The sequence below is a fragment of the Tachypleus tridentatus genome, chromosome 1, assembly GCF_004210375.1.
Source record: "Tachypleus tridentatus isolate NWPU-2018 chromosome 1, ASM421037v1, whole genome shotgun sequence".
In the NCBI taxonomy this organism is placed as follows: Eukaryota; Metazoa; Arthropoda; class Merostomata; order Xiphosura; family Limulidae; genus Tachypleus; species Tachypleus tridentatus.
In genome coordinates this window covers 32,146,879-32,173,677 of record NC_134825.1, presented here as the reverse complement: position 1 = coordinate 32,173,677, position 26,799 = coordinate 32,146,879, and the positions used below count along the sequence as shown (strand labels likewise).

The 26,799-nt window shown below is 31.6% G+C and overlaps 2 long non-coding RNA genes across 2 annotated transcripts; both read right to left on the bottom strand.

Annotated features, from left to right (window-relative positions):
- Positions 1-1,966: 1,966 nt before the first annotated feature.
- Positions 1,967-9,494, bottom strand: LOC143245292 (uncharacterized). The gene is made up of 3 exons (XR_013025558.1): positions 5,404-9,494; positions 4,605-4,948; positions 1,967-3,231 (listed from the first exon to the last, which is right to left on the bottom strand). It is a non-coding gene; the product is annotated as an uncharacterized LOC143245292 (long non-coding RNA).
- A 12,851-nt stretch (positions 9,495-22,345) lies between these two features.
- Positions 22,346-26,652, bottom strand: LOC143245297 (uncharacterized). Its single transcript, XR_013025560.1, has 2 exons — positions 26,336-26,652; positions 22,346-23,566 (listed from the first exon to the last, which is right to left on the bottom strand). It is a non-coding gene; the product is annotated as an uncharacterized LOC143245297 (long non-coding RNA).
- Positions 26,653-26,799: the final 147 nt, after the last annotated feature.

Sequence of the window (26,799 nt, the reverse complement as noted above, 5' to 3'; positions counted from 1 at the left end):
GTTTACAGCTATTACAAATTATTCATTTTTTACCTATGTATAAAAATTGTAAAATATTACTAAATGTTTTTAAAACGACATATTCTTCACTGACGTGTTGTTTTGTAATTAACTTACAAAGTATGATATTTATGGGATAACTTTCAGTGTTTAAAACTATTTAACATTGTTAAAGAATACTGTGTCCTTATCTTGATCAATATCACAAATTCAGCGTAATTAGTGTATCCTATTGAATAAATATGCTTAGAATGTTGCTGTTCCATACTGTTCAAATAAAAGTTTGGTGCAAAAGAAGTCATTACCCTTACTACAGTACCTTGGGTGTGTTACGAATGTGATGGTTATATCCAACAATTTGGTCTGACAAAATTAGAGTTGATAGTGGATGGCGTTGACTTCTCAATAATTTATCAGCACAAAATTGTTCAAATAAAAGTTTGGTGCAAAAGAAGTCATTACCCTTACTACAGTACCTTGGGTGTGTTACGAATGTGATGGTTATATCCAACAATTTGGTCTGACAAAATTAGAGTTGATAGTGGATGGCGTTGACTTCTCAATAATTTATCAGCACAAAATTGGGAATGTTTGCGCAGATTTTAAACCTCGTGTAACCTCCGGCGAGCTCCAACAAACAAATACGTTAATATTTAAATTTATTGTACATAATTCAGAAAATAAATTTCACTTTTCATGTTCTGTAATACCTCGACTGATAACTTATACAAATATTTGTAGTAACGCGTTGTAGAATAGTACCTACTGTTGTCATATGGAACAGATTTAATTCCGACTACTAGATTCTTCTGTGTTAACAGATTCAACTGCTATGTTATTATGAAACAGGTGTCCGAAACTGGCCACCATAAAGCTGGGTTATGTCACACTAGACTTCACTTTAAAACTGACATTCCAAACAGGAAATATTCTATAAATGCTTATGGCGTGTTGTATGACTTTGTGATATATAAAATACAATCTATTAACAGATATGCTAAGCATACATACAACCAACGCCTATAAACATGAGAATTATGCGACATACCACTTCATATTTCTAAATAGAAGTTGCTAGATATTCGTCACAGGATTTTCTTGTAGTTGACTATACACATAGAAGGTTAATAACCTCTATGGATTCTTTCTTTGTTTGTTTTGAAGTTTCCGCAAAGCTACACGAGAGTAATATACGCCAGTAGTCTCTAATTTAGCAGTTTAAAACTGGAATGAAGACTGCTAGTCATCACCACCTACCGCCAAATCCTGGGCTGCTCTTTTTCCAACGAATAGTGCGACTGATCGACTGATAACGCCCCCATGGCTGAAAGGGCCAGCACGTTTGGTGTGACGGCGATTCAAATCCACAACCCTCGGTTTACCACTGGAGCTCCCTAACAACCTGGACTTGCCGGACCTAACATTGATTGTCCCACGAATAAATGCTAGATTTTTTTTCTCCACAAGAAATAAATCTCATGCGAGTAGACGTAAGTTACTATATAGTCTGACTTCTAATTTTGAAGTAACAACACATGATTTGCAGTACATTTCCCATTCCATTGTTTGAAGAGTTAAACTAATGGCTTATTATATCTAAGAAAAATAGATATGCTTGAAAGAAAAACAAAAACACAAATATAAATATGAAAGTGAAGTATCATATATAGAACAGTGATGCACACAAAATATTTTCTCATGATAATTACAAGAACTTAGTTAAATTTGTTTATCTTTAAATAATAAATTAGTGAATTATTTCCATTTTTAATTGGCTTAAACATAATTATTATTAATGCTAGATTATTAATAAAACCCTTTCACTGAATGAATTAAGATTACACAGCAAAGTTAATTATAATAAAGTTAGAGAACAAATATCTAAGTTTGCGATAATTGAACAAATAATGTTCACAAAAATATAAATGTAAATGATGGACGATAATTAAATTTATGCTCATAGAACTTAGATACTTAAAGGTATTTATTTCACTTTAAAAAAGTATTTGTATTTACAGCAGGCCAAGTTAGTCTTTCTGCAATCATCCTTAACTTTCAACACTTATTAATCTTGCAACATGCTTACATATGAGTAGTTCTATACAAAGTAAATGTAAGGTTCTGCACAAACACAACATTTAGATAGAAAACAATAACCTTTTTCAACAATACATTTTACACAGATATAAAATATGAATAATAATTTATCTGCTAAAATAAAACTGTTCCAGTAATTGATATGTTTGTATAACTGTAATAATTCATGTTTTAACGAACTTTCGCGAATCTCCATCACGTGCGTGTATATGAAAACTAACGTCTTCTTCCAACTCTGAACGAAATATATTGTCAGTTAAACCAAATCTATTTTGATTATTTTAGAAAAATCAATTATGTTTTCACACAACATACAGGAATTTCTAAAAGCGCCCTTCCTAAAGCAAAATGTTTCGGCTCCTATTATTGACATTCCCATTTCTATAAAAGATGCACTGACTTGGTTCATTGTTTATTCTCTCCTTTTATAAAAATATAAGCATACTGAATAGAAAATCATATATATAGAATCAAATAAATTACGTATTTACAAAAGGACAAAACAAAATGCATAAAAATAATGCATTTCTTCTGATATAAATTATAAAGAATCAAATAAAAACAGTATTTTATCCAGAGTCGAAACTTATAAATTATTCTAATTATAAACGATTTTCTGTTTGGCCTTTATTCATCTGAGCGGATAACGTTTCTTTTTCACTCTAATGATTTTTAATTTCCACCTCAGCTTCCTCCCCCTCCACTGTCACATCCTCCACCTCCACTGTCACACCCTCCACCACTATTACCACAACCTCCTTCAGCACAACCACTATCAAAATTGGAATGAACAAAAACACTGGACAAGTTTGAAGAATGTTGAGTATTGTGAGACGTGTGTTTTGTCTTTTTGCCTTTGGATGACGAATTGCAACATAAACGGCAGCAAATAATGACTACAATAACAGTTACAAACACACTTATAACGACAGCAATAATAGAGCTATCCATGATGTTCGAAGTTTTGAAAAATTCCACAAACTATGCGAAATGAAGTATATATGCATATACAATATAAATGATAGTGCTTCTGTCTGCTTTTTGTTCGTTATTTCAACTGATGTAGGCTTGAGTAACTTCAGTGTTGAATATATTATCAAACTCTGAAACTGTTGAATAAATGAGAAAAAATACCTGAAAAATATATAAAAATTATGTCACAATACAATATATCGTTGTATAACTCTTGGGAAGTGAAAAATAAACGTTTATAAAAGTATTAACTCATTTAATACAGAAAATATATATACACTTTAAAAATAAACATTTGCACAAATACTTTAACTTAAAAATAGGAATGTTTAAGACAATAATTTTAAATGTACATCCTATAAAGAAAAATAATATCATTATCTTAATATGATGTAGCAATACAGTTAGAAAAGCTGGTATAACAAAAGTTGGTTACATGGATATACAGTATTATATTTACTAAGAAAGATTATGTCAGTTATAATCACCATCTCTTCAGAATAAACAAAATGTTCAACTGAAATCCAGTTCTTGTAAAGTAGATGAATAAATACGAGTACATCACAATAAATCCACTTTCCTCTGGATATTAAGAGTACTTTACATTTCTATATTTTTACCATTAACACGAGTATAGAATCTTTTAAACACAACAAATTTAGATAATAGGAACATAACAATATTAGTGTATTATGTAAAGGTAGAGATCTATAAGAAATACGATTAATATATTACTGTAACGATCATGGGTTTTCTACCATTGTTCACCATGACTTTACTTACGATAATCGTTTGACAGTGAGTTCAATATAATAATCAACTAGAATAGTCTTTATTTAAAATTAACACAAACTATTAGTTTCGCATTTTTAAAAACAACAATTAAAACTATAATATATCATTACGATACATTAAATATAAAACATTGGAAGCATGTTTTAATAACATTATGCATCTTTCCTTGACATGGGTCTCTTACTTACTTTTTCCTTAAGATACGATATCATATTACTATATAATTGTTATGATGCAAGATATAAAGAAATATACTGTGGATGAAATTTTTCCAAATTTCAAAAATTGTTAAATATATATATATATATATATATCCGTAACAACTTAATGCTTTAGACCAAATGGTGTCATAGCAACCGAAAAAATGCTCTAGCATAACGTAATTCACGGATGTCTTACAAATTAATCAAAATAAAATATTAAGTTCAACAATATTTTCAAAATATAGGTTATTCTCATTCTTCAAGGTGAGAATAAATATGTAAATATATCACAGTCCTGAACATTGAGAACCTATTTATTTATCAAGAAATATACAACACCCTCAATGTTTGTGTAATGTTCTGTTACGATTACATAACAAAGTCGAGGTATCATAAACATTTAAAATAAAATACTTTTGCATGTATTAGAAAACTGCGTAGCTTTAATACATGTATAGCTTGTAATTTACGTTAAATTACCAGTAACCAATAAAGTAAAAGTTATTGAATATTATAATACAAACCCACATAACTTACTTTTTACATTGATGATATCCTTAGATATCTGTATCCTATGTTTTAGTTATTAAACTGGCCGATATTTTGATTGTTCACTTAACAACAGTTAAACACTGCGTTCTCTGTGCGTCTTTTTATCGAATAAAAGTATATTGAATAAAACACGTAACTGGGTGTAACTCTGACGTTTTATTTACCCAAACATTGCCAAATGAACCATGGGACTTTCCACTCATAATATTGTGACGTTTTATATTACCCGTACATTGCCAAATGAACCATGAGACTTTCCACTGATAATACTGTGCCTGTTCGTTTCGTAACGCCGTTAGAGGAAAACTTGAGTAAACCTGATAACCCGTCTGTAATATAAACAAGTCACATCGTAAACACATTTTAGCAAGAGGCGAACCTCTAAAGTTCGCATTTTTTATCTCTACTAGTGATACTCTGTACTATATTCTTCTAAAACGTTTAGTAGTGATTAATTTTAATTCAGAGAACGATTTTGTTATGTTTATTTTGAAGTAATGTGATATAAAATTTTAACTTAGCATAAGAATTTCAAAAAAAAAATCCTTCAACTTTTTTTCTGATTTCAAAACTGCATGTTTCAACGAATAGTAAAACAATTAAAACTATTTTAGTTTGACAGTTTTATTAACATGAAACGATTTAACTTTATTTCAAACAGTGTTAGCGACTGTAGAATAAAGGCTTGTACTCATTGAGTGAATCCTACTAGCACGTTATTTATTATTGAACGCAACAAACGTTTCGTCAATATATTTCCTGTAGAATATCGGTTTGTACTCACTGAAATGACTTCCTGAGATGTTTACAATAAAATTTAAATCCACACTAACGGAATAATACCAATCGGGATGCGAACTAGTGTCCATGTTTTACATGTTCTATTCAGCTCAACATTTGTTTGTAGAAAAAATACATATACAGACACTTCTCACTTTATAACGGAAGTTGCAATTCCTCGAATTGCGCGTGATATCAGTTTGGGGTTTAACTTAGAGTCACCTTCAGATGTTTTGAAGTTTAGTAAACTATGGATTATCAAACTTTCCAGAATTCTTCTGACATAATTCGTAATTCTGTGTATTAGCTTGACTGATCTCCACTTAATTTTATAATCAAGCTAGCTATCTCATGTGTAGAAAACTATCATTTGTTTGTCCATATTTAACATCAGTTTTGTGTTTCATGACTCTGGTATGTAAAATTCTGCCCGTTTCACCAACTTAAACATTTTCGCAAACGTGGCAGCGGTCAATACAGAAAAATTGTTCTTTAACTTAGCATACAAACTTTTTTTATGAAATTAATAGTTAGTGTTGCATATAAGTTACTTTTTGAAAATCGCGCAAAGCTACTCGATGGCTATCTGCGCTTAGATTAAACGATTTGAGGTATTAATTGTTGCTTTTCATATTAGTTAACTTCTAGAATTGGGGATCTGAAACGTTAATTCTAACAATATAATTTTTTACCGATTTTCATTGTTTGGCTTATATATCCTAGTTGCTTTGCACCAATAAACAAAGTAACCAGCTCAGTTCCAACCGTTAACCTATAAGGCATGCCAACAATTAATTCTTCGATTACCCAATTCTAAATGTATAAATCGAGTTACACAATGTTATTTTATTTAATTATTACATATATGTGTATTATGTTTTAGAAAGAAAACTGCATCGCATGTCAATGTCAGATTATCACGTGACACTGAACAAAAACATTATTATTATTTATTTAATCCAGCTTGCCTATTGAACCACCTTCTAGTCAAAATAAAATATTAAATAAGAAAGAAGTACAGTTCAATAAATTCACAAAAAGCAAGGTATTTCAAACTATAACCTTATTTAAATTTCTAACCTCTGTTTTGTAATTTTTCCTTTCAGTTGTGAAAACAAATATGTGATATAATTCAGCTTTCCTATCAACGAGGATATTCCCTAGCTATTCGTTATTCCATAATTTAAAAGTTTCATTTTACATTTTTTCGATGCTTCCTTAGTAAAAGAAAACTGAATCTTTGTTTGGTTTTTAATTTCGCGCAAAGCTACTAGAGGGCTATCTGCGCTAGCCGTCCCTAATTTAGGGACCATATGTTTGGCCATATTTAACATCAGTTTTGTGTTTCATGACTTTGGTATGTAAAATTTCACCAACTTAAACATTTTCGCAAACGTGGCAGTGTAATTCTGTGCTTAACTTCAAAACCAACAAACAAATCTAATTACAGATAGACACTATAGTTTTCATACCACTTTTCCTCAAACACATAAATCCACTAATGTCGTTTTGAATTTATTTATTGATTGTAAGTTTTAATTTATTATGAATTATATTTATTAGAGTAAAGAATAAAACAAGTACGGTGTTTAAATCACTGGTGTTATCATTTTTAATTGAACTTATATAACTTGTATGTCACTATGATAAATGATCTCTTATAGGTTTTATTAATTCTGATACATATTTACTAGCCATTTCGTTAGAGTTTTCTTCTAATATGAAATTTAACATTATTTTACTGCAACAGTACACCAGAAATGTTGTACAGTGGCTTACAAAATGTCACAATGATTCTTTTTTGATTTGTTTTCGCTTGTACAGTAGTACAAAAGATTAGAATAATAAATAAATTGTTTTGATTCGTCCAAAAGGTGCCGAATCAGTCAATCAAGTTTGACGACAAAGAGCCACTGTAATTCATTATGAACATAATATTAACTCAGCACAGCATATTATTGCATTGGTAGCACTTCCACATATTGAGTTATAACGCATTATTAAGGACAACATAATTACGTTTAATTTTGAGTGTCACTTACCTTTGTAAAATAACTTAAGTTTGTAATAGATAAAACTTACATGCAAAATAGAGGACGATATGTATTAGAAAACAAAGAGATAAAATGCTGTCATTAATCTTAAGATATATTCTAAACAAATTTTTGGAACAAAAACTTAAATTTCATTTGAAGATGTTTTACATTTGAGATAAATATAGAAAAAATATATAACAACAAAATCGTCTGTCTTTAACACATATCGTTGTAAATGCTATTATGAAATATAATAGGATAGCAGAAATGCTAAACAAGTTTCACTCGATTTTTTTTTATTTTTAGCGACAAAGATGAGAAAGAGATTTCCCAGTTAACGAATCTCTTCAATCTTAAACGGCAACCATCATCAATTGATGTTTCCACCTACAACATACTTGCTGTTTAAGGGTTAAACACGTAATTCTAAGAAAGAACTAAACTTATCTTGAAGTCTTAGAAAAGCTTGTTAAAAAAATGGTGAAAGTGTTAATCGTTTTCAGAACTTTAAAATTCTAACGCTTGTTTAAAATATTAAGTGGTCTTTATTTTTCTGAAGAAAAAATCTAGATAACACCCGGAAAACTATAGGTCTACAGACTATATTGCTCTTATATGGGTAGTTACCAATGTTTTGACAGCTCTTTTGTGTATTAAGGATAATATTTGGTGACCAAATGTGGATTCGTTTGCCAGTTTCATGTTCCTGGTATATGTAAGCTTATGAGATATTTTGTCTCATATGAATGTGAATGACTACATCTAAGTTTGTTTAAAATATTAAATTGAAGTAGGAATTTGTTTTTTTAAACATTAGTGTTCATTTTCCAAGAATCTTGAGGTCAATGTGCTAAACAAACTTCTGCCACCTCTACCTTTTCCTATCTTCCGGCACTAGGACACAAAGTTTAGCAGCTGACATTGCTGGAGTATTACAAGCACACCCGGTTGGTATATATAATTCTTTTTTGGCATTTTAGCACCTTCTCTTTAAACAAAGTGGTAGAAAACTGTTTTAAGCTACAGTTGTCCTGGTGTTAAACGTATTTCATTTCGACAACCTTTCTTAATAAACTTTTGATGACAATGATTAAAGAAAAAGTCATTGATGATCATTCTCCTGGAATACGAGAACTTATTATCATCTTGTATTTAAAAGTTGAAAATGTCCTTGCTCCTATTTCTTGTCTTGAAAACTAACCATTATGTAACTATATATAAAAAAATCACTTGAAATATGAAATTATAAACTAATTTTCTTATGCATGGAATGTTCTACAAGTGTAGGATGAGATCTTAATAATGTGACAAGTCAATGTGTGTGTGTATGTGTGCCGTTTTACTTTAGAAGTAACATTAAGTTTAAAAATAAAGTAAAAGTTCTTTATCATAATTCGTTTTTAACTCAACTTACAATGTTTGATCAATCTTACAGTATGTATTAGAAAGCACTGCTCTACTATTAGTCATTAAATCCAGCAATTATACTTACAAAGTGTAAAAATAAAAATGTTCTTGAATTTCCATTAAACAATGAAACCATTTTATTTAAATAATAATATTCGATAGAGAAAAATTGAAACAAATATTAAAGGTGGTCAAAACAGTAGAATACTGAATTTTTGATAAAATGTTTTTTTTTTTTACTTAAAACCATTGACATGGTTGCAAGAAAAAATATTTTAGATGAAGAATAAACAAGTTACCTATAATGTACTCATGTTACTAAATTGTTTATATAGATCGAACGTCCAATACAAACTTAGGAAAAATAAAACACATAAAGACAAAAGTGAAGATAAGTAATAAATATTTTTATTTGTTGTTACGTATAAAGCTACACAATGGAATATCTGTCCTATTCCCACCAGGGGCATCCAAGCCTGTTTTTTTAGGATTGCCGCTGAGCCACTGAAAGGTTTTGTTTGTTTGTTTTGAATTTCGCACAAAGCTACTCGAGGGCTGTCTGTGCTAGCCGTCCCAAATTTAGTAGTGTAAGACTAGAGGGAAGGCAGCTAGTCATCACCACCCACCGCCAACTCTTGGGCTATTCTTTTACCAACCAGTAGTGGGATTGACCCTCATATTATAACGCCCCACGGCTGGGAGGGCGAGCATGTTTGGCGCGACGGGGATGCGAACCCGCGACCCTCGGATTACGAGTCGCACGCCTTAACACACTTGGCCATGCTGGGCCCACTGGAAGGACAGGTCGGTTTTGACAGACAGCGTGGAGGTAAGTACAGGAATAGGGGTGAAAGGTTAAGGTTGTAGAAAAATAAATTGTGACGAAAGAAGTGTGAGAAACAAAAATAAATGTTTGAAAATAAAACTAATAAATGAATGACAATACGTGAATTCACCTTAAAATACAATGAATACAAAATTGTTTTCATATTTATAATGTTGCATTTAATTTCTTAAGTTTTTCATTTGTATTTCACTCAATGTATTCATATCTAAATCATTCTGAAATGAAAACGAGCGCAGTTGTTGACAATAAAATGTCATGATATTTATTCTTCAATTTTAATTTTAATACTATGCTCACTGTCCATTTATTTGGACTAGGATCTGACCTAATCTGCAGATCACATGATATGTTATGAGGTTCTGCAGCACAATAAAATACTATGGCAAGCACATCTGTAATCAGTGTAACAGGTATAGGAAAGCGTAAAAATACTGCAGCATTCAAAAGATGCATGATACTAGGTAAGGTATAGCAGGTACTAAGATGGTCAAGATAGTTTCATTGGTAGGCTGCTTCAAGATATTGCTATTCGAGTTTATCAGCAAATGAAAAAAATTGAATAAACTGTCTGATGCTGGGAGAATTATGTCCATAAACACGTAATTGTAGAAAAAAGGTAATTAGATAAGATGCAAAACTTCATGTCCCAGGGTACAGTGGAATGTCTGTAGACTTACTCTTTTATAAGTTATACGTGAGCTGCAGTGTTAAAACATATCGTTACCAAAGTGTCAGTGATTGTGTAACATCTTAACACAGTCAAATGAGCATAGTTTACACTATTTTCAGCCACAACGCCTTGTATGTAGTAGTTGCTTTCTATTTATAGACAGGTAAAAGTGCCAATATTGAAATAGAAAGCTGTGAATATAGAATAAAAATCTGGCCAGTTTCCTTAAACAAAGTGACTTGACAAAACTCATACAAGTGTGATGTAATACAAATGGAGTGCTGTCTTACACTTTATTAAATGTGAAAAATTAACTAGCTAATAAGATATTTCTTGACAAACATGTACACATTTAACATGTTTCTAATAAACAATTACATGAGAAGTCGCTAAACGGAAGAATTTGTTTAGAATATCCGCCCCCTGCTGTCAGATTATTCAAACATCTCTAAGGTAGAAACGAAGGAGAGTGAATTATTTATACTTTGACAGGTCTGCGAGTCTTTTAATATTTCAAGAGAAAAAGGCAAAGAAAAAATTCAAGTTTCGTTTTGAATTAAAAGCAACAACGCATTTCTAGTTATATTTGTTTCAACAGTAAAAATCACGTTTCTAGTGACATTAATGTTTCAACAGTAACAATACGTAACTATTTAACCACTGTATAGCGTAGTTAGTAACTTACCAATAAATGTGGTAGTTTTATCAGAGCAAAAGAATTAATACCACCATATACTGAAGCCATGAGTTTTTGACATAATGAATTACGAAGTTGAAAATTAGATATTTTCTACATCCTAAGGAATTATAATCCCTCAAATAAATGAAAAAGAACAGTAGTATGCAAATAATTTGCCAGCGGTTGAATACTATGTTTTGTTTCGTTTATTTGTAGTTAGTTTTGAATTTCGCGCAAAGTTACACGAGGTCTATATACACTAGCTGTCCCTAATTTAGTAGTGTAAGACTAGAACGAAAGAAGCTAGTGATCACCACCCACCGCCAACTCTTAGGGTGCTCTTTTACCAACGAATAATGGGATTGATCGTCACGTTATAATGCCCCCACGGGCGACAGGACGAGCATATTTGGTGTGATGGGATTTCGAACCTGCGACCCTCGGACTACTAGTCGAGTGCCTTAATCACCTGGCTATGTCGGGCCGAGATTAAAGCATGTCCATCATATATGCTACATTAAATTATTATTTATGTCTTTTAAACATAGCTTTTCTATGGGACTCGGCATAAAGTACATGAGATACTAACTATACCAAAACGTTGTAGATATGTGTGATATTTTTACATTATAGAAGATGCGATAACTTGTTAGCTACAATGATAACCAAATATTATACATTAAAAGATAGAATTACATAACCTGCGAAACTGACACTGAGAAATATACATTAAGGCAATGTTTCTATAACATCATTTCCATGAGTAACAAACGGTGTGAAATTAATTTTAGGTTATTAAAAATTTGGGAAAAAATAAAAAGTAATCTTAACACAGGCTTTTCTTACTTTATATTGTAAGAGATTCCAGATAGAAAATCAATCTGCTTTTCTTTGTTTTGCATTCAGCTTAGAAAAAAATGACATCCATATATGGACTTGATATAACATTCAGTTTCGCACAGTCTGGTAATAAGTTTAATACTTCTTAACTTTTTAAAGACGGAGAATTAATACTATAAATTCAATAAATAAATACGTGTATCTGATTATTACAAAAAATAGTCCTTGTTATGTTATTTTTTTCCTTTATTTAATTTTTACTTTAAGTGAAACCTCATGACATAAACGCTTAATATCATCTTTCTACGTAAAAAGAGTTGAAAGTTTTAACTGAGCCAGTAAATTCTGAAAAGTTGAGCTGAAACACTTTCATCTTATAAATCATGTTATGGATGAATAAAGAAACATATATCTAAACATGTGAAGCATATTACGTTATCAAAACGTCTCTTATAAGATCAACAATTCTTTTTGTAGAATTTACATGCACACGTTAATTATATAATTGTGGTCAAAATATTTTTGTTCTTTAAACATGTCACTTTTATTTTAATTGTTCGTAATTTAGTTTTCTCTCGTACAAAGACCTTAGTTTAAAAATTGTAATTAGCAAAAATTGTAGAATTTACATGCACACGTTGATTATATAATTGGAATCAAGAATATTTTTGTTCTTTAAACATGTCACTTTTATTTTAATTGTTCGTAATTTAGTTTTCTCTCGTACAAAGACCTTAGTTTAAAAATTGTAATTAGCAAAAATTGTAGAATTTACATGCACACGTTGATTATATAATTGGAATCAAGAATATTTTTGTTCTTTAAACATGTCACTTTTATTTTAATTGTTCGTAATTTAGTTTTCTCTCGTACAAAGACCTTAGTTTAAAAATTGTAATTAGCATATTCTCAAATAAATCGTAAAACATGTTTGACACGATACTGAAGATGATTCATATTAAAACGAGCCTAATTACTTTTACACAATAGCAACTTACGACCGCTTTCAGGGTTACGGGAAAAATCTTATATATTTCTATTATCATCGACAGTTTATGAAAACTATTTTTGCTAGAGTTATATAATTCCTTTTAAAAATGTACTAAGCTTGCTTTATCATTTATGTAGCAGTATATATAATAACCAAAGGTTATGACTATTATATATACACAAAACTATGTACAACTATAAACTAACAAGAAAACATACAAGTTTGAAAATGGTTGTTTAGTCTAAGTTTCAGTGTTATGGCATAAACAGCATAAACGTTTCCTTAAATAGAATGCTACGTAATGAAATTCTTTAAACTTAACTGACTACGCAACCAAGTGGTAATCTTTAGTAACATTTAATACAACACTTTAATACAACATTTTATTAAATTATGTATTTCAAAACACATTATTATATCACGTTTATAAGAAGTTTATAAATCAATGATTTCTTTATAAAAAAATAAATAAATAATGTTTTGTTGGTTACTTTGATAAAATTGTTCTTGAATCTTTTGATTTCGGAGAGAAAATTCCAATACAATTTGTGACTTATGTTTTAATAAGTAATTACTATTCTATACCAAACTCTTGAAAACACGGATGTTGATAGATAGCTGTGAAAAATGCTTAAATACTAAACAAACTTTACATTTTCCTCCCACATCACATATTATTCTACTAAACGGCCTTCAAGTAGTCTCCAAACAATAATCCAGTTCACGTTTCACATTTGTAACCAACAATAACAATTGCCCATATCAGTGCATTTTAGCTGAAACTCAGATATCTTCAACTGCTTTAAATGCCAACGCTCGAATTCCTTCTTCTGTCGTATTTTCCATTTTTATTTTATCAACTTCATTCTGCTTAGTCGTTTTCCAGCTACTATAGAAAACAGTCGATATTATCAAAACTCCAATTATTAAGGATGCACTTCCAGAAGCCAGTGAAGCTATTTTCACGTGAGCAGGACACGCGCGTAGCCCCAGACAAAAAATTCCAATCAACAGAACAGAAAAGGCGAGGCAAAAACAAGATATTGCAACACATTTTCGATGGCAGGACATATTTTCCTACTGCTCCGACTTCAGTTAACGCTAGTAATGGCGATAAATTTAGTAGAGAGCGAAAAACAAGAAACATGTGTTAAGTTTGAACCATCTCCTTGAAGACGGTACTTCAAATATATATACATGGCGTAATGTGCTGACATCAGCTTTTTTCCACATAAATAAAAATTACATTTATAAATATATATAATATTTACACCGCCAACAAACACAGCAGACAGTTTGCTTTTTCAAGTACAATTCGAGTTGGGAATAAATTTAAATTTTGAAATAAATTACCAATCTACAATGATAGTTTCATATCGTTCTACAGTTTCATGTAGTTCTATAGTTTCATTTCTCCAGTATCACATAAGAGAGCTTCAACACGATCGTAAGAAGTTCATGTAAAAGATAATTATTAAATTAGGCCAAAATAGAGATAAAGTCACAGTATTTAATAAAGCTGACTAATCAGTGTAAAACCACATGTATACCGTCGTTTCTCACACAGTACTAAACTATATGAGAGGCAGAGTCGAGGGAAAACATTTCTCACAACACAGTTCGTTACTAGTCTGTAACGTTGGGCTTGTAACATTTCACTGTGAGTTTCCGGATTGGTTAAATACGTTTCTTCTTTCATTGGTTGATCATGTAATTCGTTTATACCAATCATACAGGCAGAAGTATTTCTAAAACTGCTTTATAAAACCAGTGTTTAAACAACCAGGTCAACATACTAGAGAACGTAGTAAGGCTTTTACACAAAATCATATGTTCGCAGAAATCACAAGTGTACAGATTGTTTATTAAACATGATTTTATTCTAAACATCAAACTTCAGTTGTTCATACGATACAATACTCAAACATGAGGAAATATGTTTATATTATATTTTTAAAAATTGAAATGGCCTTTATTCAAGTATAGAACTACTGATGTTTCTGTGACAAAATTCACTGAAAATAATCCATAACGTAATGAATTATGTACTCAGAGTAACAAAATGTTTTATACATACGTATTTCGATATTACAAAATTAACATAATTTATTGTGTAATAAATTACTCTATAAATTTTAATAGTATAATCTATACAATATACAAAACGAGTAATTATTATTACAGATAAAATGTCTTGGATATAAAAACGACTTCCTGTACTCATCATTAAGGGGAAAAATAAAATATAACTGATGTTAAAATATTCTATTATGTGACAGATAGTAAAGAAACTCATCAGTTTCTTCACGTAATATAAGACAGACATAATAATAAATTACTCAGCATTAATCTTGATAATATAATTTATTTGTAGGTTTCTTCAGTAATATGTTTCCTTTACATGTCACGATATCGAAATAAATATTTCTATTATAAAAATGCATTGCAAGTTTTATATGTAATTTTTATAGTTATTAGTAAAGAAGTTGCCTAGCCAAGTAGGTGATTGCTTGACTTGAACTAAACGATGTTATATATTATTTTTAAGGGTTTAAAATGCAATCTAAGAGTCACAGTTTGAATTACATCATCAAACATGCTCGCTCTTTCAATGTTGAAGACGTTGCAATGTAAAGGTCAGTCCCAATATTCGTTTAAAATAGAGTTGCAAATCCAAAGACTTATTGCTGTCCCACCGGGTGACCTAAGATTCGAGACTCGATCCACATTCTTGACATAATCCCAGGCAGTCTATTGTGCAACATTCCGCAACAAACTCTTATCACCTACAGGCTGTGCAAGTTTCATTTTTTTAAATGTTCGAGTAACGAGTGGCAGTGTGTTTTATGTAGAGTGGGTCTGTTTGTTAACTCTTGTGCACAATGGTACACAATGGACTATCTGCGCAATATCTACAACGAATATCGAAACCCAGTTTTTAACGTTATAAACCATCAGACGTACCGCTGAGCCACTGGGGTATCCACGAGACTATGACATTAGAAAGGTTGGCAAATAGAAGTCAATCGTTTGTAAAATAACCTCTATAATGTTAATCATAAAAACACAAACGATGAACATTTCGAAGCGCTCGGTTTATAAGGTATCGCATATTTGTATAAAATTAATTTCTTTACTTCTGTGTTTTCCTAATAACATTAATATTAATCATACAAATGTCTTGTTTTTAGGATTTAAAAATTTTCTCACTGCTTCTTTGTTCATCGTCATGTGCTACTTCTGTCAAACTGAAAACAATCGAACGAATGAGGAAAATATTTCTGTTTCGATTTTGTTGCCTAAGAGTTTTTTAAATAATTAAACGGATGGAGTAATAGACTAAATTGACTCAGTAATCACTTAGCACCGTTTAATCATTTCAAGATATTTCGAGAACCTACTGAAAGTAAAATATTCACCTCAACTAATGCTGCATACTCGTATTTAAATGTTACACAGTTTATTTTCAGTGTATGAGAAACAGCATTTAAGTTCGAAACTTCTGTTGTCGTGTGGCTCATGAAGAAAATCAATCTTGGCTGATCTTTAAGTAGTTACTTTACCAATACAAAACAAAGGATACAGCATGATCAGGTGGTTAAGGCATCGACTCCCAGTCTGAGGGTCGCGGGTTCGAATCCTCTTAACACCAAACATGCTTGTTCTTTCCGTCTTGGGGGCATTATAAAGTGACGGTCAATCCTACTATTCATTGATAAAAGAGTAGGCCAAGAATTATAAAGTGACGATCAGTCCTACTATTCATTGATAAAAGAGTATCCCAAGTGTTATAAAGTGACGATCAGTCCTACTATTCAATGATAAAAGAGTAGCCCAAGAGTTATAAAGTGACGATCAGTCCTACTATTCATTGATAAAAGAGTAGCCCAAGAGTTATAAAGTGACAATTAATCCTACTATTCATTGATAAAAGAGTAGCCCAAGAGTTATAAAGTGACGATCAGTCCTACTATTCATTGATAAAAGAGTAGCCCAAGAGTTATAAAGTGACGATCAATCTTACTATTCATTGATAAAATCAAGAGTTATAAAGTGACGATTAGTCCTACTATTCATTGATAAAAGAGTAGCCCAAGAGTTATAAAGTGACGATTAGTCCCACTATTCATTGATAAAAGAGTAGCCCAAGAGTTATAAAGTGACGATTAGTCCCACTATTCATTGATAAAGGAGTAGCCCAAGAGTTATAAAGTGACGATTAGTCCCACTATTCATTGATAAAAGAGTAGCCCAAGAGTTATAAAGTGACGATCAATCCTACTATTCATTGATAAAATAGTAGCCTAAGAGTTGGCGGTGGGTGGTGGTGACTAGCTGCTTTCCCTCTAATATTACAGTGCTAGATTAGAGACAGCTAGCTCAGATAGCCCTCATGTAGCTTTGCGCGAAATTCAAACCAAAATAAAGGAAAAGTAATTTTTTACATTTATGAGTCATTACGGCCTGTGCCCTGGGTACTTTGTATATACAGTCATGTGAAAATCTTAGGAAACCTTATGAAAGCCTGTGTATTTTTGTAACATTTTTGGATACATAGATATTTAATCTCAAATTTAACAATACTGAGAGATTATAGGAATATAACTAAACAATTAAAACTAAAGAAAAGACTTTTCAAGATCTTCTGAAAATGTAATTCTACAAAAATGCATATTCTAACTGAGGAAATAGTTAGGATACTACCACATTTATTCCCACTTAAAATGGCTCAGCACACACACAGGTGTATCACACCAGGTGCACGTGATTAGAAGATCGTTACTCAGCATTGTGAATGAGGCTTGCCCTATTTAAACCTCAGACATTTAGTTTGGTGTACTCTTGACTGTTGAAGTGAGAGTGAGCACCATGGTGAGAGCAAAGGAGCTGTCTGAAGCCTTCAGAAAGAAAATTGTAGCAACTTATGAGTCTGGTAAGAGATTGAAAAAATCCCGAAAGATTTTAAAATCAGCCATTCCGCTGTCCGGAAAATAGTCAACAAGTGTAGGGCTATCAAAACAACTGCCAACATGCCCAGGTCTGGTCGTCCAAACAAGTTCACCCCGAGAGCAGACCGCAAGACACTAAAAGAGGTCTCCAAACACCCTAACATGTTATCACAGGACCTACAGCAAGCATTGGCTGCTGTTGATGTGAAAGTGCGTGCCTCTACAATCAGAAAGAGACTGCACAAGTTTAACTTGTATGGGAGGTGTGCAAGGAGGAAACCTTTGCTCTCTTAGAGAAACATCAAGGTCAGACTGAAGTTTGCCAGAGAGAATGTACACAAAGACCAGGACTTCTGGAATAATGTTCTTTGGACAGATGAGTTAAAAATTGAATTATTTGGACAGCAGAACAGAGAATATGTTTGGCGTAAACCAAATACAGCATTCCAGGAAAAGAACCTCATACCAACTGTGAAGCATGGAGGTGGAAGTGTCATGGTTTGGGGCTGCTTTGCTGCAGCAGAACCTGGACAGCTCACAATCATAGAATCCACCACGAATTATGCTGTGTATCAGAGGGTGCTAGAGGTTCATGTGAGGTCATCTGTAAGAAACGTAAGGCTGAAGCGGAATTGGACACTCCAACACGACAATGACCCTAAACATATCAGTAAATCCACCAAGGACTGGTTGAAAACTAAAAAATGGAAAGTCCTGGAATGGCCGAGTCAAAGCCCAGATCTTAATCCCATTGAGATGCTGTGGTGTGACTTGAGACGGGCTGAACATGCAATAAACCCCTCAAACATCTCACAGCTGAAATAATTCTGCATTGGGGAAGGGGCAAACTTTCTTCAAACCGATGTCAGAGACTGGTAGATGGCTACAAGAAGCGTCTCACTGCAGTTATTTCAGCCAAAGAGGGTAACACTAGCTATAAGGGGTAAGGCGTCCTAACTTTTTCCTCAGTTAGAATATGCATTTTTGTAGAATTACATTTACAGAAGATCCTGAAAATTCTTTTCTTCAGTTTTAATTGTTTAGTTATATTCCTATAATCTCTCAGTATTGTTAAAATTGAGATTAAATATCTATATATCCAAAAATGTTACAAAAATACACAGGCTTTCATAGGGTGTCCTGACTTTTTCACATGACTGTATATATAAACGTATAAAATCAATCACAAACAAAATAATTAAATTAAAGATGCTGCATAAGTTGAAAGGATCCCTAAACTATAGGCTATAAAACAGAATATAAAATGTTTCCATAGTTTTGTAGATGGTTGTGAAAGTAGGACCCACGTTGCAGTGGGGATACACCGTTTATCATTCTTAATCTCCATTCGCCAATTTCACTCAAAAAATGTAATGAAATAAACACAAGTTATAAAAATGAGATGTGTGTGCTTACGTCCAAATTATCCTACATCTGTATCACCTTTTATTGCTTGCAGAAGTTGTGGGTAGGTGACTGCTTTTTCCATTGATTATTTAATATCCCATTTCTCGAACGTTGTATTTTAATGACGTTATAGATGACCTTTATCATAACGAAGCTCATAAAAGGACGATCTGATTTGTGGTATTATCTATCTTCTCAAAAAAAAGTATTTTGCTACATATGTGAATTCGAATTTAATAATTCAGAAAGGGAAATGTAGTACATGCCACGTTAGTAAGTAGTTTGTAAGCAGCATTATTTGAAAGTCTATATTCACTTCTAAAGTCAAAATTAATGTGCTTTGGCCAGATGGTTAGAGCGCTTGACTCGTAATGTGAGGGTCGCGGGTTCGAATCCCCGTCACACCAAACATGCTTGCCTTTTCAGCTGTGGGGGCATTATAATGTTATGGTGAATCCCATTATTCGTTGATAAAAGAGTTGGCGGTGAGTGATGGTGACAAGCTGCTTTCCTTGTAGTCTTACACTGCTAAATTTTGGATGGCTAGCGAAGATAACCCTCATGTATGTCTGCGCAGAAATTCAAAACAAAGTTACAAAATCTGGACTTTTTTCTCATGCATACTCGTAACCTCTCTCTCTTGATCTCCTTAAAATATTTAAAACAGTCTGGAGCTCCACTATTCCAGGTAACATCAAGGATATTAAATAAGAAGAGAGTGAAAGTTTTCAATATCACCAGTAAAGTTTGATTATTATTCTATTTGTTGGTTTGAAAACTGGTAGGAAAGTCAGAGACGGCACTATTTTAGATCTGACAGTGGGGAACAACAGCCACCTTGAAATTTGCCTTATCTACACCAACCAGCGAGTCCAATATGTGATCTACACACACACACAAACCTGAAAAATAAAGTTGGTGCCAGACCTGAAGAAAACTAAAATTTAACTGTATTTACGGAAATAAAATGGAAGAATTTTTGGAAACATACTAATCGAAGTTTTAGAAAAGACCATAACTCATTTTACCAAATTAAAAAAGTATTAAGTACAAACATATAATAAAGTGAAACAATGAACAGAAAAAATAACACAAATCTGCGAATTTAAATTTCATAAAAATTGTTTTAGTTTTAACATCAGATTTTTCATAAATCAGATACGAAAATTTCGAAAATAATATTCTTTTTTTCAATGACATAAGAATTTTTTTACAAACCGGAAAGACACTTAGTGAGATTAAATTATTATTCTGTTTACTACAACGAACGTATTTTATTATTATGTGTGTTTTGTGTCGGTTCTAGAACGATCGATGAGACTTTTGGGGAAGTCCAAAAATGTAGAATCATTTCTTTTATCATGAATATTAATATCAGAATAATTATTAATTATTTTATTGTATAAATCCAAACAATGTACTCCAGTATTTGATACTGAAGAGGAACTGTAACTGCTAATTGTGTTTTATTTAAATTTTCTAGAGTTTTTCAAGACGGTTTCTTTGATTTTAATTATTCAGAAATCACGTTTATTACTTGCATTATGCTTTAATTTACCAAATAATTGATTCAGTTGATTTACTTACTTTAATTCACTTAATAGAACTGTAGGTTTTTCGTATACTATTTGGTGAACTAGAAATGAAATGAAATTCAATAGGAGATTTATCAAATTCAAGTATCGCATATACATATGGTCTTTCTGAATGTGAATTTGTTTTATCACGTAATTTTCATAACTTTCAACAAGTTGTCAATAATATCTTCTTTAGACTTATTTGTGCGATTAAAAAGTTTGTGTTAGATTTATTTCAATAGTTATAATTTCGACATAAAAATGCTTACAGACAAAGTCAAAATTATAGCTGACTTCAACAAGACGTTCAATAATATAATTCACTTGTATTTTACGTATTTTAGCTTTAATCTTACGAAATATGAAATCAATAGGGTGTTTAGTTAAATTGATCAAAGCTTTTTAAATTATATTAATAGCATAATATCTCCATTCTAGAAACCAGTCTGAATGTGTAGAATGTGTGCTTTTCTTATAGCAAAGCCACATCGGGCTATCTGCTCAGTCCCTGATTTTAGCGTTGTAAATCCGGAGACTTACCGTTGTACTAGCGGGGAACAAATGTGTAGAATAGTTACGTTTCAAAATATAATCATCTCCGTTTTTTATATAATTTAGAAAGTCTACTTTTTACATTTTGTCGCTATTCTGTATTTATCACCATTATCAGCGGTTTTCTTAAAATAATTATCTTTAATTACATGTGAGAGGTCCTATTAGAAATTTATATTTAAGACTGATAATAGCTGTTAGATATTATAAAAAGAAAAATATTTTGTGTTACAAAATCATATAAAATGTTACAAATTTGTAAGTAATTATAAATTTTATGTTTATATTAATTATTATATGTAATGATTTTCTTATTAATATATCTTATTTAAATAGTTTGCTTTAAGCCTAAATTTTATGATTTTGAAATTACGTTCTCAGTATAGTTATTTCATTAATTAAATTTCACTGCAGTTTTGATAACACTTTTTACTTTTTGAAGTGTTTAATTTATGTATATTATTATAGAAAGAACTATGAGTTTTAGCAAGAATATAAAACCTATTATCTTAATCTCTACAGAAATTAATACAATTAACTGATTTGATTTGATTTTTCCTTTTTATACTAGTTTTTCTTCTACAGATTTATTGTTAGTGCTATATACACAAAGGAAATTACCACTGTGATGATATTTATACTTTACCAAAAGTTTATAATTATAATTGTCCCATTAGATCATTACTTTTAAATATTGGTACTATTAAACAATAAGTGGCTTTGCCCGAAATTCAAAAACAAACAAACAAACAGACTTGCTTACAAGTTACATGAACTCCGCCTATAGAAACAACGTTCGGTGGTAACATTGGTCTACCAACAAGTGAAACACCTTGGTATACGGGAATAGACAAAGGTATCGTGTTTACCATGTGTGATGTCCCTACCACCACCACAATGTATTGCAACTCTTCACGACTATGGGGTTTCAAAATAATTACTGTATATTCTCTTGTGTTTCTGCAAATTATTTAACTTTGCAAACTTGATATACAAAACATAAATTTATTTTCTTACTCTTGCAACATGCTTTTATATGAGTAGTTCTATACAAAGTAAATGTAAGGTACTGCACAAATACAACATTTAGATAGAAAATAATAACCTTTTTCATCAATACATTTTACACAGATATAAAAATATGAATAAACAGTTTATCTGCTAAAACAAAATTGTTCCAGTGATTGATATGTTTGTATAACTGTAATAATTCATGTTTTAACGCACTTTCGTGAATCTCCATCACCTGCGTGTATATGAAAACTAACGTCTTCTTCCAACTATGAACGAAATATATTGTCACTTAAACCAAATCTATTTTGATTATTTTAGAAAGATCAATTATGTTTTCACACAACATACAGGAATTTCTAAAAGCGCCCTTCCTAAAGCAAAATGTTTCGGCTCCTATTATTGACATTCCCATTTCTATAAAAGATGCACTGATTTTGTTCATTGTTTATTCTCTCCTTTTATAAAAAACAACAAAAAAATAATACTGAATAGAAAAATATATATAAAGAATCAAATAAATTATGTATTTACAAAAGAACTAGAACAAAATGCATAAAAATAATGCATTTCTTCTGATATAAATTATAAAGGATCAAATAAAGACAGTATTTTATCCAGAGTCGAAACTTATAAATTATTCTAATTATAAACGATTCTCTGTTTGGCCTTTATTCATCTCAGTGGATAACGTTTCTTCTTCTCTCAAATGATTTTTAATCTCCTCCTCCACTGCCACACCCTCCTCCTCCACTGTCACACCCTCCTCCTCCACTGTCCTCCTCCTCCACTGTCACACCCTCCTCCACTATTATCACAGCCTACTTCAGCACAACCACTATCAACACTGTTATGAATAGAAACACTGGACAAGTTTGAAAAATGTGGAATATTGTGAGACGTGTGTTTTGTCTTTTTGCCTTTGGATGACGAATTGCAACATAAACGGCAGCAAATAATGACTACAATAACAGTCACAAACACACTTATAACGACAGCAATAATAGAGCTATCCATGATGTTCGAAGTTTTGAAAAATTCCACAAACTATGCGAAATGAAGTATATATGCATATACAATATAAATGATAGTGTTTCTGTCTGCTTTTTTGTTCGTTATTTCAACTGATGTAGGCTTGAGTAACTTTAGTGTTGAATATATTATCAAACTCTGAAACTGTTGAATAAATGAGAAAAAATACCTGAAAAATATATAAAAATTATGTCACAATACAATATATCGTTGTATAACTCTTGGGAAGTGAAAAATAAACGTTTATAAAAGTATTAACTCATTTGATACAGAAAATATTTATACACTTTAAAAATAAACATTTGCACAAATACTTTAACTTAAAAATAGGAATGTTTAAGACAATAATTTTAAATGTACATTAAGAAAAAATAATATCATTATCTTAATATGATGTAGCAATACAGTTAGAAAAGCTGGTATAACAAAAGTTGGTTACATGGATATACAGCATTATATTTACTAAGAAAGATTATGTCAGTTATAATCACCATCTCTTCAGAATAAACAAAATGTTCAACTGAAATCCAGTTCTTGTAAAGTAGATGAATAAATACGAGTACATCACAATAAATCTACTTTCCTCTGGATATTAAGAGTACTTTACATTTCTATATCTTTACTATTAACACGAGTATAGAACCTTTTAAACACAACAAATTTATACAATAAGAACATAACAATATTAGTGTATTATGTAAAGGTGGAGATCTATAAGAAATACGATTAATATATTACTGTAACGATCATGGGTTTTCTACCATTGTTCACCATGACTTTACTTACGACAACACTGGTTTACAAAAAAAATATTTTTTGTCTGAGGCAAGAATGTGAATAGGTGTTTTTTACTAATTTGGGTGTGCTGAATTCAAATTTATAAACAGTTTTTCTCTATCACCTCTAGTTTTCTGGCTTTTAAATAGTCTCATTTTAGTATATACAGAGTATATACGTGCTTATTTCAACAGTTGCAGCAGCTTATTACAGATAAAACAGGATAGATAAAGAACATTGACGGAATAAATATACTTGGATGACACAATGTACACAATTCATAGTACCGCAGACAGTTAGAAGTGTGTTTTCTTAGATGATCTGGTGTATTTTGCCTCCGGGATGTCACGCAAGAGCATCCAGCAGAAGTCTCCCATCATGCCGGGGTTCCACTTGCCTTGGTAGTTGCTCTCCATCTTCGTAATGTCTTGGTGGAATCTTTCTCCGTGCTCATCACTCACTGCTCCAAGGTTTGGAGGAAGAATTGAGGTGGGAATGGAGAAAATGAATTTTGAGTGACATTCGGCATCCCATATCCTCATAAGTCTTTAGCAACTTATCAATACAGGCTTGGTAATTTGGTACGCGTGTGTTACCAAGGAAGCCACTACAGACTGACTTAAATGCTTCCCATGCTCTCAGTTCCTTTAAGGTAAGAAGCTCCTCAAAATCAGTATCCTTCAGCACTTCTCGGTTTGAGGTCCGACAAAGATGCCCTCTTTGAGCTTAGCAGCACTGAGACCTGGGAACACAGTAGACAAGTGTTGGAAGGCAGCACCATTTTTGTCCATGGCCTTCACGAAATTCTTCATCAAACCAAGCTTGATGTGAAGAGGAGGAAGAAGCACCTTCTTCATGTCAACCAGAGGATTCTCTTTGACGCTGTGTTCGCCAGGAACGAAAGTGCTTCTAGACCCCAGTCTTTCTACTTGTAATGCTGGGATACAGCTCGACTATCCCAGAGACAGAGAAAGCAACAGTACTTGTAAAATTAAATCATATGTAAGGCAATAATAATTATGTGCGTCGTTGGAAATTGTAATACAAATATATACCCAAAAGATTGTGTAACACAATTGTCGAGGGACACCAACCTCCTGCGCTGACTGCCAGTGCACTACTGGCTGTTGATTGAGACGTGTTGGCTACGCTTAACTGCCAAAATCCGTCTTGATATATAGCTATATATATATATATATATAATGTAATGCTATCACTTACATTTATTGCATAATAACTAAAAAAGAAGACATAAGTCACACAATATTAGAAATTAACCCTGAATGCATATACGCCTTTATGTACAGTATATGTACAAAATGTACAGTATGCATATCTAAAAAACTAGAGGTGATGAGTAAAAACGGATTTCAAATCTGAATTCAGCACGATAATCGTTTGACAGTGAGTTCAATATAATAATCAACTAGAATAGTCTTTATTTAAAATTAACACAAACTATTAGTTTCTCATTTTTGAAAAACAACAAGTAAAACTATAATATATCATTACGATACATTAAATATAAAACATTAGAAGCAAGTTTTAATAACATTATGCAACTTTCCTAAAAATGGGTCTCTTACTTACGACACGAGATTTATTTTTCCTTACGATACGATATCATATTACTATATAATTATCATGATACAAGCTATAAAGAAATATACTGTGGATGAAATGTTTCCAAATTTCAAAAATTGTTATACACACATATATATATATATATATATATCCGTAACAACTTAATGCTTTAGACCAAATGGTGTCATAGCAACCGAAAAAATGCTCTAGCTTAACGTAATTCACGTATGTCTTACAAATTAATCAAAATAAAATATCAAGTTAAACAATATTTTCAAAATATAAGTTAAACTCATTGTTGAAGGTGAGAATAAATATGTAAATATATCACAGTCGTGAACATTGAGAACCTATTTATTTATCAAGAAATATACAACACCCTCAATATTTGTGTAATGTTCTGTTACGATTACATAACAAAGTCGGGATATCATAAACATTTAAAATAAAATACTTTTACATGCACTAGAAAACTGTGTAGCTTTAATACATGTATAGCTTGTAATTTACGTTAAATTACCAGTAACCAATAAAGTAAAAGTTATTGAATATTATAACACAAACCCCCATAACTCACTTTTTACATTGATGAAATCCTTACAAAAATCTTTAGACGTCTGTGTCCCATGCTTTAATTATTAAACTGGCAGATATTTTGATTCTTCACTTAACAACAGTTAAACACTGCGTTCTCTGTGCGTCTTTTTATCTAATAAAAGTATACTGAGCAAAACACGTAATCGGATGTAACTCTGACGTTTTATTTACACGTACATTGCCAAATGAACCATGGGACTTTCCCCTCATAATACTGTGCCTGTCGTTACGTCACGCCGTTAGAGGAAAACTTGAGTTAAACCTGGCAATCCAAGTGTAATATAAACAAGTCACATCGTAAACACGTTTTAGCAAGAGGCGAGCGTCTATTAAAGTTCGCATGTTTATCCGTACTAGTAATACTATGTATTATTATTTTTCTAAAACCTCTAGTAATGATTAATTTTAATTTTGAGAATGATTTTTATGTTTACTTCGAAGTAA